The 14373-nt window shown below is 43.0% G+C and overlaps 1 long non-coding RNA gene across 1 annotated transcript; it reads right to left on the reverse strand.

The window, feature by feature from the left end:
• Nucleotides 1–5714: 5714 nt before the first annotated feature.
• Nucleotides 5715–6125, reverse strand: LOC111473356. Its single transcript, XR_002715651.1, has 2 exons — nucleotides 5925–6125; nucleotides 5715–5892 (listed from the first exon to the last, which is right to left on the reverse strand). It is a non-coding gene; the product is annotated as an uncharacterized LOC111473356 (long non-coding RNA).
• Nucleotides 6126–14373: the final 8248 nt, after the last annotated feature.

Here is a 14373-nt window from a genome sequence, read left to right on the forward strand (position 1 = left end):
TTGAACAAAGGATTTTGCACTCTTTTACCGGGAAAATGGCCCAAAATATCCCTAAAAATAGACAGAGGATAGAATTTGATAATTATTGGTCCTTACAGTCGAATGAAGAAAGAAAGAGTCTTGTCTCCCTTCCCTTCTTTCACTGTAAACTCTCTTTCTTCTTGAGTTTCATCTTGTCTTTCGTTGAGTCTTTCCTTACAGTTCAGGAGCGAAGCAGCTTTACCGACAGGTTCCGTCTCATTCATCTTGAGTTTCGTCTTTCCTTTCGTCTTTCCTTCCAGGTTCAAGAGTGAAATGACAGAATAAATAGGGAGAGGCTCAGGTTTTCTCTTTCGGCTTTACCTTGTGTTTGAATAAAGAGGTGCAGGAGTGATTGATCATTAATAAGTAGGTAGAGAAAAAAGGATTGAATGAATTTAGCTTTACCCAGTGAAAGAGTGAAAGAAGAAGTCGAATTAATCAGGTGAAAGGAGTCTTTGTTTACTGTTCAATAGGGTCAGGAGCTGATCTTTCTTTCCTTGCGGTTCAGGATTGAATGTGTTAAGGATATTTAGTAATAAATTATAGTTTATCATATATATTATATTTGATATTTTATTATAAGGCAAATATTAGATATTTGCCTTATTATCATAGGTATCTTTCCATTTATTGTTATTTCCATTTATTACTATTTCCATATCCTTGTAATTCATTTGATTATAAATAAGATAACTTTCACACCATTTAGGTGTGGTGGATTAATCAAACATTCACATGGTATCAGAGCCCTTTCGGTTTAACAACCCTGATCCTTTCTTTTCAATGGCTTTTGAATCCTCTAATCTTCTTCTCCACCACCCCTGCTGGTTTTGACGCCGCAGGGGCAGTCTTCATGGCTGCCGTAGTTGGAGCCGATTGATTACTCTTCGGCTCCACCCTATTGACCTCCAAATCACCTTTCGTCATACTCTGTACATATAACCTCACCTTTTCCAACCAAATCGGTTTTCCCCTTGGCCAATATAGTCTCTCTCATTTTCTTCCCAATCAACCTTCATCCTTCACATAAACCCTAACCTAAACCTATCAACCTCTTGCAGAGATTTACCTTCGGAATCTGGGTGCCGCACTGGCCTATTCGCTAACCAAGTTGCCGCCGCCCTTCCTGCCAAAATTGGCTTCTTCGCCCGATGAGGCGACTCTTCCGACTGCCCTTCTCGCCAAAATTGGCTCCTTCGCCCAATGTGGCGACTCTTCTGGCTTCAACATTGTCTTTGTCCCCTGCTCTAGGTTTCCCCTTCTACTTCTTGGGGTTAGAAATATTCTCACTAGAGCCAAGGCAGCATCGTCGCTAAGCGACAATCCCTCTTCATGGGTTAAACATATTCTCGCCGAAGCCAAGGCAGCATCACCGCTGAGCGACAATCCCTCTGCAAATTTTTGATGGTCAAGAACAGGGTTGTTAGCATCTTCATGAAAAGTGTTTCTCAACCTCTTTGAATTTTTCAGATTCAAGCTTCACGTTCGTTTAAATCCGACGCTTAGCTTGCGGTGGGGTGTTAAGGATATTTAGTAATAAATTATAGTTTACCATATATATTATATTTGATATTTTATTATAAGGAAAATATCTAATATTTTCCTTATTATCATAGGTATCTTTCCATTTATTGTTATTTTCATTTATTGTTATTTCCATTTATTACTATTTCCATATCCTTGTAATTCATTTGATTATAAATAAGATAACTTTCACACCATTTAGGTGTGGTGGATTAATCAAACATTCACAGAATGAATAAGGTAAATAGAATAGGGTCAGGTCATAGAGGTTCCGGTTCAGAAGTAATGGTCCTGTCCTGTTCAGTCTCTCTCTTCTCATCCGAATTACCTCAAAAATGGCCCGAAAAATAGGGTAAAGCATCGATTTAATAATCAATGGTCCTTACACTCAAAAATAGGGATTTTATCCCAAAAAATAGACAGAGGATAGCATTTTAGAATTTATGGTCCTTAAAGGATCAGGAGAATGAATCGGGAGTCTTTGTCTTTGTCTTGTCTCCCTTCTTTCTTTGATTTACTCGACAGTAAAGGTTCTTCAATCAATTCATTCTTGAACTGTAAAGGAGAATGAATCTTGTTTCGTCTTTTTTTTTTCCCTTCTGTCATTCTCTATAAGGTTCAGGTTCAGGATTGAATTCATTTACGACTGTCAAGTCTCATTCATCTTTCATTTTCTTCTCCCTATCAATGTTCCGTCTAATTCTTCTTTCTTGTCTTGCTTTCGTCTTGACTTTGATTCTAGAACTGTAAACTCGGGTTCTTCTTCTTTAACTCGTTCTCAATGCTATTTGACTCACCAAGCGTAAATGGGTTTCACTATCTCTTTTCTTTCCTTTGATTCTTTCACTTCCAACTCTGTCTGCGTCTTCTTCCTTTTTCTCTGCCTTCACCTTTTCCTATCCTTTCTTTACAGGGAGAGTCAATTCATTCAATCCTTTGATGATATTCCCTGAAGCTTATTCATTCGACTGAAAGTCAAGACTCAACTCAAGCTATTTGAGAGTGAACTGTAAGACTCAACTCCTTATTAATTCTACTTCTTTCACTCTTTCTTCTTCTCCTTAACTACTTATTAATTCTCCTTCTTTCACTCATTTACTCGTTCTCTGTTCTTTCCTTTTCCTTCTTTCATTGGGTAAAGCATATTCACTATCTCTTTTCTTTCTTCGTGCTTGTTTCAGGAAGCACTTCGATCACTCCTGGTTGTATATGGATTTTTTTGACAGACGACAGTGATGATTTACCGATGAAAAGAGGTCAAGCCGATAGGACCTACTCGAACAATCGCCCTACTTGATCAAGCTGATTAGCAAGTGGACCAACTCGTTCACGTTCATTTGATTTACTCTGAATCTCAGAGTGTTCCCCTTTAGCTTCTTTAGTCAATTCTAATTGTTCACTCTTAGTTGACCGTTCCGCTGGGGCTGTAACTCAAAGAGGAAGCCCTGCGCTCCAGTGTAGAATTTCTTGATCTACGAAATGAGTGAAAAAGGGGTTCTTTCCCGAGATGAGTTCTTACCATTTCATTTTGACAGAAGAAACGAACAGACTTTAGTTGATAGAAAGCAAATGTATATTGATACGTTCAATCGAGTCCCGTTTTCTATTCCTCTTTCTTTGGTTGGTTGGTCTTGTTGTTGCCGATTTAGGGTGCTCTGGCTAATATGACTATGTTGCTTCCTCTTACGGGTCATCATACCAATTAGTAAAGGTGGAGGGGGACATATGAGTACGCGAAGGGAAGAGAGTTGAGACGGAGACGAATCCAAGCCAACGAGGTTACAAAAGGTACGAACGAGTTGGATAAGCAGTTGACGATGACTTTTCTAGTTATTCCCGCTCCAGTGGAGATTGCTTGCTTTCTGGGAATTGGTAATACTTGGTCTTTGAATCAGAAGTGGTGGCAGGGCAAAGAATAGGTGGAGATTAGGATATAGTCAGGATATTTCACTGTCTCGGTAAACCCATTTCTAGTTCTTTTAAAAAGGGGCTTTTCTTTATTGCAAGAAAAAGAAAGGATCGCAACGTCCTACTTAACTAGTCCATCAACCTATAGGACTGCCATTAGTGCTTCTAGCCGGATTCTTTACAGTCAGACCAGTTTTCTTCATCGTTAGCTAATCAGATGGATTCTCTTACTTAGAGAGATGTAAATTGAAATTCTTCTATCAATTCCCCTCAAAGCCTGATTTTCTTCCGAACTTCAGAAGTGCTTCGGTTGGTCTGTCTCTATCAAAGAATTAAGCGCTTGAGACTCGGCTAGCAGAAGATCATAAATCATACTTCTTTCTCGATTGCTTTTCCAAAAAAATAGAGGTTTTTAAAGTAATAGCACAGATTTTGTCTTTACCGTGAAGACGGAAAGAGTACCTTGACGCCCAATTGAACGTCATACCTAACTTCTTTCTACGGGGACTGTTGGCCCCTCCCTTGGAAATGAGAAGGATAAGAGACTTGGTCGCCAATCTAAGACTTTGACGAACTCAATCGTCACTTTGGTTAGCAGTGGGCCCATCATAGGTTCATGCAATAGGATCGACCTGTGGCCCAGGTGGTTAGGATGTTTCCGAATGCTTCTACTCCTTTTGTTCTATGAATCCCGACTGACTCTGAATGCTTCTACTCCTTTGGTTCTATGAATCCCGACTGACTCTGCTATGCAATAAGAAATCCGTATACGTATAGGAGTGAAAAGACCAATACAGATAGATAGAAAGCCAATGCTTTTCCCCTCGGAGCCAAAATCTGTCTTTCTTCCCCAACGGTCTAACCTTCTTCTTTCATTGAAGAAAACAGTTCTTTTTGTCGAAGATAGGAGGATGATATAATATTTTAATTCATTCTCTTATAATAGCAGTTCTTTACAGGGGTAGGCGGGGTAATCTGCACCAAGACCATGACCGCTATAATGCACGTTATCAAGGCCACTTCATTCATTATCATAACTTCTCAGAATAATTTCATTTAAAGCTTCTTTTCTTATAGGCTCACCTTGGTGAAATTCACTGTTTTTTTTATGAAAGACTTATAATAAGGAGTAGGTGGAAAACTTTCATCCTCTTTCTACTAAGCCAAGTGGCGGCGTCTGCTTACCGGCACATTTCTTCTTCAGAGAAGGACTTGAACCTTTTATAGACTAGAAGAAGAAACTCATGGGGCGACTAGGCCATATGGATGCATACTTCAAGGTGGTCTTTTCATTGCGGATTCTTTGATAAAAGAATAAAAGGCGGAAGACCCAGTATCCTCAGAAAGCAGATCGCTAAGGTGACCCCTAACCTAAGCAGGAGGCTACCACAGATCCCTCACGAAGAAAACCACGACTTAGATTAGATTCGAGCCATACATAAGTAAGAAGAACTGGAAGTCCGGGTAACTTTGCAGCTCCAGCAATCTAAAAAGCTCCCAATCCAATTGGAAGGACAAGAGCTCTCTCCGGGATCAAAAAGCTTTCTTCATCCCTGTTTGGCTCTTCAATCAAGTGATGCTGCTAGTGAGATCCGAACGAGAATAGTTGTGAGCTAAACTAACTGTACAAAGAGAATCGATGTCTTCTATCTTAGAGTAAGCAAGGGCTAGAAGTCGAGCACCGCTACAGTGATCCATTTGCAACCTTCCTTAGGTAAAGAAGATAGGTTCAAACCCCCCTTATTACGAATTAGATAATAAATCTCCTCATCTACGGCTCCATGCCATGTATTACATAGCATTAAGCAAAGCCCATGCTTACTCCACGGAGTCTCATCTGGTGCAACTCCATGTGCTATATAAGTCAAATAGTCGGGTCTCAGGATGACTCGAGTAGACCTCCTAATCCTAAGAGGCTCTGGCTCCTGAACATCTCCCACGGGAGGGCTCATCATTGTGCTCTCCTCTAGCTCATCTGCTTCAACATAAGGTACTCTAAAAGTATAGTGATATTTGTCTGAAAGTCCTGTTCACTGGTCCTCCTGACCTGAGCTCCCACTAACGAAGAAACGTTCTCTATCTCTATAAAGTGAACATCCCGGCTCTCTAAGATTTGCTTAGTCTCGAGATTCTAAAGTCTATTAAATACTATAAGGAAGACCCCCCGAGCAAGAGATGCTCTTAGCATCGATCCCCTCTGAAGGTACGTGTACATAAGCCTGACATCCCCATTGAATATGGTCCGAGGGTGTGCTCTCCCAGTCTCGGTTTGAGTTTAGAGAAAGGAACCGAGCTGTGTTGTGGAGACAGGTTATGTAGACTGAACAAGCCCGTCAGTCAAGGCGCCTTTCCTTAGATCTAAACTAAACGAGCATATATTGAGTGAGGCGGTCTAGTAGTTGTCCGTGGGTAGAAGGAGGCAGGGCAGTCTAGTCTAGTCTCGTTACTATAACATAGTGCTAGATCGTAACTAGCGGACCTCTTATCTATTCTCCTCTCGATATCGGGCCTTGCCCCGTTGTCGAGTTGTCAAATCGAGACTTGTCTCTTGCTATTATTAAAAAATACGTAAATCCAAAACAGCTGCTGCAACCAACGCACTCTATCCAGAGAGTCGTCTGTGATTTCCTTCTCGAACAGGCGGCTGAGAGGTCTTGTTCGAGTCTTGAAAGAACGAAGCTCCTGCTCTTTGCAGGGTATATGTTCAGCAAGTCCGGCGACCCGACCCCTTTTTTCTATAGCACTGAGGAGCAGTAAACTACAGTGATAGAAGAACCTCGACTAGAGTTGCAAGTAAAGACCGGTAGGTCTTACTTAAGGAGACTTTTTTTTCGATTTCCATTTAGGAGTTCCAAATTTCAATGCTCCCCTTCTTCGAGTGAAGAAAAAGATCCAAAGCCATTTGAATTTGAAAGCAATCAAAACAAAAAGTCGAAGAACCACCGGACCTATTATTGACCCTGTGACTAGGGTAGAGCTAGTTGGAGAGACATTACCTAGCCTCTGTCTGCATCAGTGGTTGGCCCACCACCGGAAGCAGAGAAAGCTAACCGAGTTGACTAAGAATCAGTCGTTTACCTCGAGAACCAAAAAAGATGCCTGTCGACCTATCCCTATGAGGAAAGCCAGGAGCAGTAAGTTCACCCCCAACAAAGCTATACTCCTTTGGAGCCTGTTTGAGTTACCATTGTTGATCCATCTGCTTTTGAGCTAGCTGCAGTACAGTTGGTATACAAAGTCATCTCTTGGATATTCGATCGAGGCATAATTGCAGTGTCCACCTGAATTTAGTCAGCAACTCCTGTGCCATATTCGAACCCACCAATAAGCAGTGGGAGAGGCACCACCACCGCTTAATCCACGAAGCAGATAGGAATGAAGTATCAGATCAAAATCCAGTCGTTTATCCAAAGAACAATTGGAGGATTGATTCTTATTCACCGAGGGAAAGCAGCAGTTCCACCAGCAACGCCAGTCGCGGTTGACCCATCATCATCTCGCGTCGCGTCCCTCTCGTATCGGGAGGCCGAAGCCTTATACGAGCCCCAGAACAAATAATGGAATGGTAATCCAATGACGACTATACTAGGAAAAATTGGCTGCTTAAGACCGGAATTTCTCTAACGCTTAACAGGGCGCCATAAAAAAAATACTAAATAAGCCGTACAGAGCCTGAGCCTATTCTCATCAGCCTAAGAAGAATCGACCAAATCGATCTAATATTTCATAAATTTGTTTATCGCCAATGCTTGCTAACTGAATTTGATACTGAATTTCTATTATTTATTAATCTGACCTTTATACTTGATTATTTGAATTAAGGAAGTAGCCTAGCTCAGCTGGGCAAAGCTCCTAATGTAAAGAGTACTCTCATTAAAGCAGGGTGACATATTACCATTGACCTCAGACCTCACACCTGATTTCCTCTCCCTATCGGTCTCACAATTCCATTGCCTCTTCCCGATCCCCCGAAAAAAGGCGGATGCTGCTGTAGGTAGGAGCAACTTCACTTTCGGTGTTCGACGCTCCCTTTGAACTGATATCCAAAGATTCCATGTAACAGGATGGTTTGAAATGATGGTTTATTACAGGTTCTGGTGGCATGAATAGGATGAGCATACGAATGAGCCGGAACATGGATAAGGTAGTGGTTCGAGCCGGTCGAGAGTACGAGATTACTGACCGAAGACTGATCAATTGAGATGGGCGGAAGCCCTGCTATCGAAGGAATGCATCCAACAGTGTTCTGTCTCATGGGTCCTCTCATGCTAGAATTGGCTCAACAATCCACTTTGTTCTCCCATAAATCACTGAAATTAGAATACATAACTGATGTTACTTTGATCTGATACCTCTCGATTCAGAGAGGAAATGCACATTTGTCTTATTTTGAGTCTCCCCATCTCGATCTCTACTAATTGGATATGGGACGGGGTGAAGGGAAGCTTTATGGGAGAAAGGAGGAAAAGGTCGGTACAGCTAGTAGCTAAAGGCTTGACTCAAACATATGGTCTCGATTACGAGGAAGCCCGTATTTACCCCACCTCGGTAGCCAAGATTCAGTCTGTTCGTCTCCTGCTCTCTATTGCAGCGAATCGAGATTGGCCTCTGTTCCAATTAGATGTTCCAAATGCCTTCCTGAACGGGGACCTACAGGAAGAAGTTTACATGAGTCCTACCCCCGGTTGTGTAAGGGGGAGGAGAACAAGAGAGGTCAACTGTAGTGGAAGCCAAACGACGGGGCCGAGAATCTGTGATCGATCCGAAGAACCACTGCTAGATACGATTCTGCTTCCCCTTCGTACTACCGAGATTCTTGCCCGGCTTTCTTTCGGCTTAAGAAGGCAGCGGTGAGAATGAGGATCACTTCGGAACTTGTTGAGAATGGGCGTTTTAGGGTCTAAAAGCTCTCCAACGTATTGCGGATCCTTCGGCCGTGAGAGGGTCTTTTGGCCGCCGTGTGAAGCTTAGCTTGCTTTAGCAGCCACGTGATGATTCGATGTTCGTGGTAGGCGTAGGAGCTGGGCGAAGCGGTAGCCAAGCTCTGGTGGTGATGCAAGTGCGCGGTGAGCGTAGTAGCCCCCTCGAGCATGCTCTTTGTACAACAAAGCGAAGAGCTAGTAAGGGCCGGAATTGAATATCATATGTAGTGTAGAATCAGATCTGAGGCTCTTTGCTAGGATTGGAACAAGCGAGGAACGAGTGACCACAAGCTCTGCTTAAGCGCTCGACATGCAGTTAGCTCAAAACATGTTCATCATGTGGCCGAGCGAAGCGCACCGGCACCTGTCTTTGTGAAGGGTGAAGGTGAAGCAACCTAGCATCACTTTAGATAGGAGCAGAATAGATGACTTACAACTGAAAGTTCTTCGGATCGATAGATATATCGTACCACGTAATGGAGATCAGATCTTGGTCTGGATCCGGTGGTTCGCAGAATTCGGGACCTAACGATGGTTCTTCGGTTCGTCACATAAACGGGAGCAGACGATTCCCTCCTCTCTCCCTTTTTGGGGAATGGCTGCAATCACAAGCAACTCATTAAATGAGTGGGGGGCTCCGAAAGCACATGCGGGATAAGCAAGTGTTTCAGGAGACGGTCTAAAAAAGGGTCCGGTCTAGAAAGAAAAGAGAACTCTCAACAAGCTGGAACTAATCAAGATCAATAGGAAGTCCCAAAATTTCTTGACAAAGTGAAAGTTCATGCCACGACGATCCATATGGAAGGGCAGTTTTGTTGATGCATTCTAGTTGATAAAGTGTTTTGTCATTCTCCAACTCCGGATGAGTTTGAGGCCTACGACGCCTTTTTTTGAAGACTTTTTGTTGCGCCCCTCTCCCTATCGGTCGAGCTGCTTCGCCCCTCTCTCTATCGGTCGAGCTGCTTCGCCCCTATCTCTAAAGGGCGAGGGTGGCGGCCTTGATTGGGTGCCCCTATAAGATCCCCGGTAAACTCGGGCTCGGGGGGGCCTTTGCCTGAATTTCTTGAAGAGCACGAGGTCACCTCTTCATCAATAGAAAGGAACGCCAGAAAAAACATTGTTCACTCCCACCAAGAAAAAATAGCGGTCAGTGATGAGAGGGCTGATTGTGGTAGTCATTGCTCACTCATTCCATTTTTGGAGGATTCGTTACCTATTCCTGCGGCTGAGAAGCCTCAAGCTCCGCCACCCTTACTCAACCTCTATAAAAAAAAGCCCTTTACCCTTTCTCTAATAATCAGGTCAGCTCCAGAACCGGCGGAATTGCCCAATCCTATCTTTCCAGGAAGTCAGTTCGGAGCGGGAGCAACTGATAGAGCAAATTCTGACTAAACTCGATCACTTGGCGAGGGGGGTGTAGGAGGTCTTTTTGAGCGCATCTTTTTCATATCGATCAAGCGGGTTTCGTTTCATTTTCCGGAAAGCCTGTCATACTATTCCACTTTAGCTAAGCTAATGATGAAAGAGGATCTGGATTTGTCTGCAGATGATGATGATGTCCACTCCTGGCTCGATGCACTTAACGAAAGGGAACTCTCACGATGAAGAAAGAATTTCCTTCGTAATTAAGCAGCTTTAAGTAGGGGTGCGCTGGACCGCCGACGAATAATAGGTACCCCCACCCCAGGCAGAGTTAGTGAGCCGTGTAATAGGCGACCATTTCGCGCGGTTCGGGGGGCACTTGAGTCAGCCGCCGGCGCCCGACTGCGTCTTGACCCCTATCCAATTTTTGGGCCAATTCCCCCTTCGTACTACCAAAAAATGAGATTCTTGCCGAATCCGAGTTTGCTGCTCCAACCATTACCAAACTAATACCTATTCTGTTTAGTACTTCAGGTGCTTCTGTTGCGTATAATGTCAATCTCATAGCGAATCAATTCCAACGAGCCTTTCAAACTAGTACTTTTTGTAATCGACTTTATAGCTTCTTCAATAAACGCTGGTTCTTCGATCAAGTTTTGAATGACTTTCTAGTCAGATCGTTCCTGTGTTTCGGATATTCAGTCTCATTCTAAGCTTTAGAACAAGGTGCTATTGAGATATTGGGCCCCTATGGTATCTCGTACACATTCCGACGATTGGCTGAGCGAATCAGTCAACTTCAAAGTGGATTTGTTGTGCGAAGAGTGCGTTATGACCGGTGGGCGCCTGCCTGGTGGGGGCGGCTTCTCCGTTGTGGGTAAACGGGAAACTCGACTCTACGAACCCGAGGAAAGGCTGCACAGCAGTAGTCAGGGCGTTAAGACCGAAGCTTTTTGTAGTGCTAGCAGTATAATGCAAGTGAATGAATTCCATCCCCTATCAAGTTCAGTGCTTACGCCCCTTTAGAGATAGGGAGAGGGGCGAGCAAAAAAGCTCGTTCTTCCATTTTGAGATCTTTAGATTCGTAAGATCATGATAGAGTCCCCTTTACTTGATATTAAATTCTTAAAGCTCCCGCTGCCCTACAACTAGTATAGTATTGCAGAGCTGCCAGCTTCAAAGCTGACCTGATTATTAGAGAAAGGGGCGCGCTAGCCTAGCGCTAGAATAATATACAATACAAGGTTAGGGGGCTGAAAAGCTGTTGTTTGCTGTCTACTTCGCGAGCCTTCACAGCCCCGTTCTGTAACTTCCCTTCTTTCGTCCGTCCATGAGGCTGTAAAAAGAGAGAAAGGGGCCGCTATCTAGTGGGAGTCGTTTCGGTTGTATGCCACGAGGTCCCTATGGACAAGGGGACAAGTGAATCATTGCTTTTGGGTGCAGGCAGCCCTCTACCATCCATCCCATTGCATTCCATCGTCTCGTATTGCTTTACTAAGCCGTATCAGACCAGATACATCTATTGAGTGAGAGAAAGGGAGAAAACTCTAAATATTCTTCATTTTGATATTGATAGGGATCCCCATTCATACCGTCATTCCCGTCACTACAGATTGATTGTCCCTACCTAACTACATGGTTGTGGTCTAGGGAGCGCAATTGCTAGAGCATGGGAGAATGAAGAGTAATGATTTCAGCAAGAGCAGCCGGACGGACTACTATAGTGAGTCTAGTGACTACTAGAGTCGAGTTGAGTCAAAAGGTATGGTATAGCAGCCTTTCCGAGCGAGCCTCTGGGATCTCCTGTAAACCCCCATGATGTGGTAAAGGGAGGATATTAGGGGAAGCAGTGAGTGGAGATTTGCATAGAGCCGGATGAGGGGAGACCTTCACGTCCGGTTCGGAGGGCGGGGATATCCCGACCCTACTATCATTATGCCTTTGCAATCTTACTTGGTTTAACTCTATTTGTGACCTTTTCTCGTATGTGGGACTCTCTATCTTCTTGGGTAGATAATCGATCGTCTTTCATTTTGATAGTGAGTCGTTTTTATATATAATAATAAGTCAAGAATAATAATCGAACTGGAGGAGCGAAGCTGCTCGACGAGAAGAGGAGAGGAGCGAAGCAGTGAGACCAATAGAATAGGTTCAGGCAATGGAATTGCTTTACCGAGTTGACGAGGGGAAGGAGCGAAGCCAGGATGGCTTGGTAAGCAAGCAACCTGTTATGTAGGCCCCAACTCCAAGTTCTTTCTCTTCTTTCTTTTTGAGTTTAGTGAGAGTTCATCAAAACAATTGTCCAAGATTGCTAGATCGAGCACGCGACGCGCATAGTCTGAAGTTCAAGAGCGGGTTGTCTCCTCTTCAACATTTCTACTACTACTTACTTGCCTTCCCTTTTCAGAGATCTCCTTGTTCTCTTCCCAGATTTTCCTCAATATCTTCCCTCTTCTTTCTTTGTGGCTTCTTCATCATCTTGTTCCATCCTTCAGGTTCGGTAGGTGTTCGGGCCTCCTAAAAAATCCTTCCGACAAGAATGCTGGCTGCTTTAACATTGTAAGACATTGAATCGTCTTGCTCTTGTGAACACTGATGATCAGTGGCAAAAGCCGCCGGAATCCTCATTTTTTGTCCATAAGCTCTCCTCGTGTAAGAATTTCAAATGTCTTTTTATATACTGGCGCGGATGATTGCCCCTAAGGCATGGACCAACGCCTTCGTCTATCACCCAAATTTCTTGATTCACACGGCTTAGAGTGACAGAGCGGCCTGTGATAGATTGATCGACGTCCGAAGAACGCTCGAAGGAATGAGTCACAAGGTGAATTGTCAGCCCCAACGTCAGAGGAACGAGCATTTTCGGGGACTAGCCCGCTTCCCATTACTCGACGAAGGCTATTGTCCGGTCCTCTTTCATGTGGAATCGTTTTAGTTAGATCTTACCCAAGCCCGTCTCTACTTTTTTATGTGAAAGAGGTCTTGGTTTATGAGACTGAGCCCTTCTTTCTTCGATCGGAATAAGAATGAGATCAAAAAGGCTATCATTGGAGCAAACAATGCAATAGCTTCGGTTAGAGCAAAGCCCAAAATGGCATAACCAAATGATTGTTTAGCCAATGAGGGATTTCGCGCCACGGAATGGATCAAAGAACTGAACACGTTTCCAATACCGACAGCAGCTCCCGCTGAAGCAATTGTAGCAGCTTCGGCACCCATTGATTTTGCACCTTCTAACATCTCGGGTTGAGAATGATCGTCACGCTTTTTGATTCACGATTTGATGTTATGGATTCCCCGTAGATTCTTCCCCTCGTTCCTTTTATCTTGGGCATCTCACTTGGAATGCGTAGCATTCTTTTCGATCTTGTACTGACGCTTCACACCAACCCAATCTCGACGAAAAAAAGGAAACTAGAAAACCCCTTCCTTTGGAAAGTCGTAGCCACAATCTGAAAGAGAATATGAAAAAATCAGTCTTTCGGCTGAAATGCTGGGAAGTTTGAAGTACGTGCTAAAAAAACCGAGTCACAATCGACGTTTTTCGAATGTTTTGTGAGGAATGATAAGGCTTGGTGATTTAGAATATTATTTCTAAGAAACGGAGTGCATAAAACGGTAAAAGAGTTATTCAAATCGAACCCTACTTCGAAAATCCAAATTTGGGAAGTTTGAAGTACGTGCTAATAAAACCGAGACACGGTCGACGTTTTTCGAATGTTTTGTGAGGAATGATAAGGCTTGGTGATTTAGAATATTATTTCTAAGAAACGGAGTGCATAAAAAAGCAAAAGAGTTCTTAAAATCGATCCCTACTTCGGAAAGCCAAATTTGGGAAGTTTGAAGTACGTGCTAATAAAACCGAGTCACGATCGACGTTTTTCGAATGTTTTGTGAGGAATGATAAGGCTTGGTGATTTAAAATATTATTTCTAAGAAACGGAGTGCATAAAACGGTAAAAGAGTTCTTCAAATCGAACCCTACTTCGAAAATCCAAATCTGGGAAGTTTGAAGTACGTGCTAAAACAACCGAGTCACGATCGACATTTTTCGAAAGTTTTGTGATGAATGATAAGGCTTGGTGATTTAGAATATTATTTCTAAGAAACGGAGTGCATAAAACGGTAAAAGAGTTCTTAAAATCGAACCCTACTTCGAAAACCCAAATCTGGGAAGTTTGAAGTACGTGCTAAAAAAACCGAGTCACGATCGACGTTTTTCGAATGTTTTGTGAGGAATGATAAGGCTTGGTGATTTAGAATATTATTTCTAAGAAACGGAGTGCATAAAACAGTAAAAGAGTTCTTTAAATCGAACCCTACTTCGGAAACCCAAATCTGGGAAGTTTGAAGTACGTGCTAAAAAACCGAGTCACGATCGACGTTTTTCGAATGTTCTGTGAGGAATGATAAGGCTTGGTGATTTAGAATATTATTTCTAAGAAACGGAGTGCATAAAACAGTAAAAGAGTTCTTAGAATCGAACCCTACTTCGAAAACCCAAATCTGGGAAGTTTGAAGTACGTGCTAAAAAAACCGAGTCACGATCGACGTTTTTCGAATGTTTTTTTAGGAATGATAAGGCTTGGTGATTTAGAATATTATTTCTAAGAAACGTAGTGCATAAAACGATAAA

The sequence above is a fragment of the Cucurbita maxima genome, unplaced genomic scaffold (assembly GCF_002738345.1).
Source record: "Cucurbita maxima cultivar Rimu unplaced genomic scaffold, Cmax_1.0 Cma_Scf00116, whole genome shotgun sequence".
Taxonomy (NCBI): domain Eukaryota; kingdom Viridiplantae; phylum Streptophyta; class Magnoliopsida; order Cucurbitales; family Cucurbitaceae; genus Cucurbita; species Cucurbita maxima.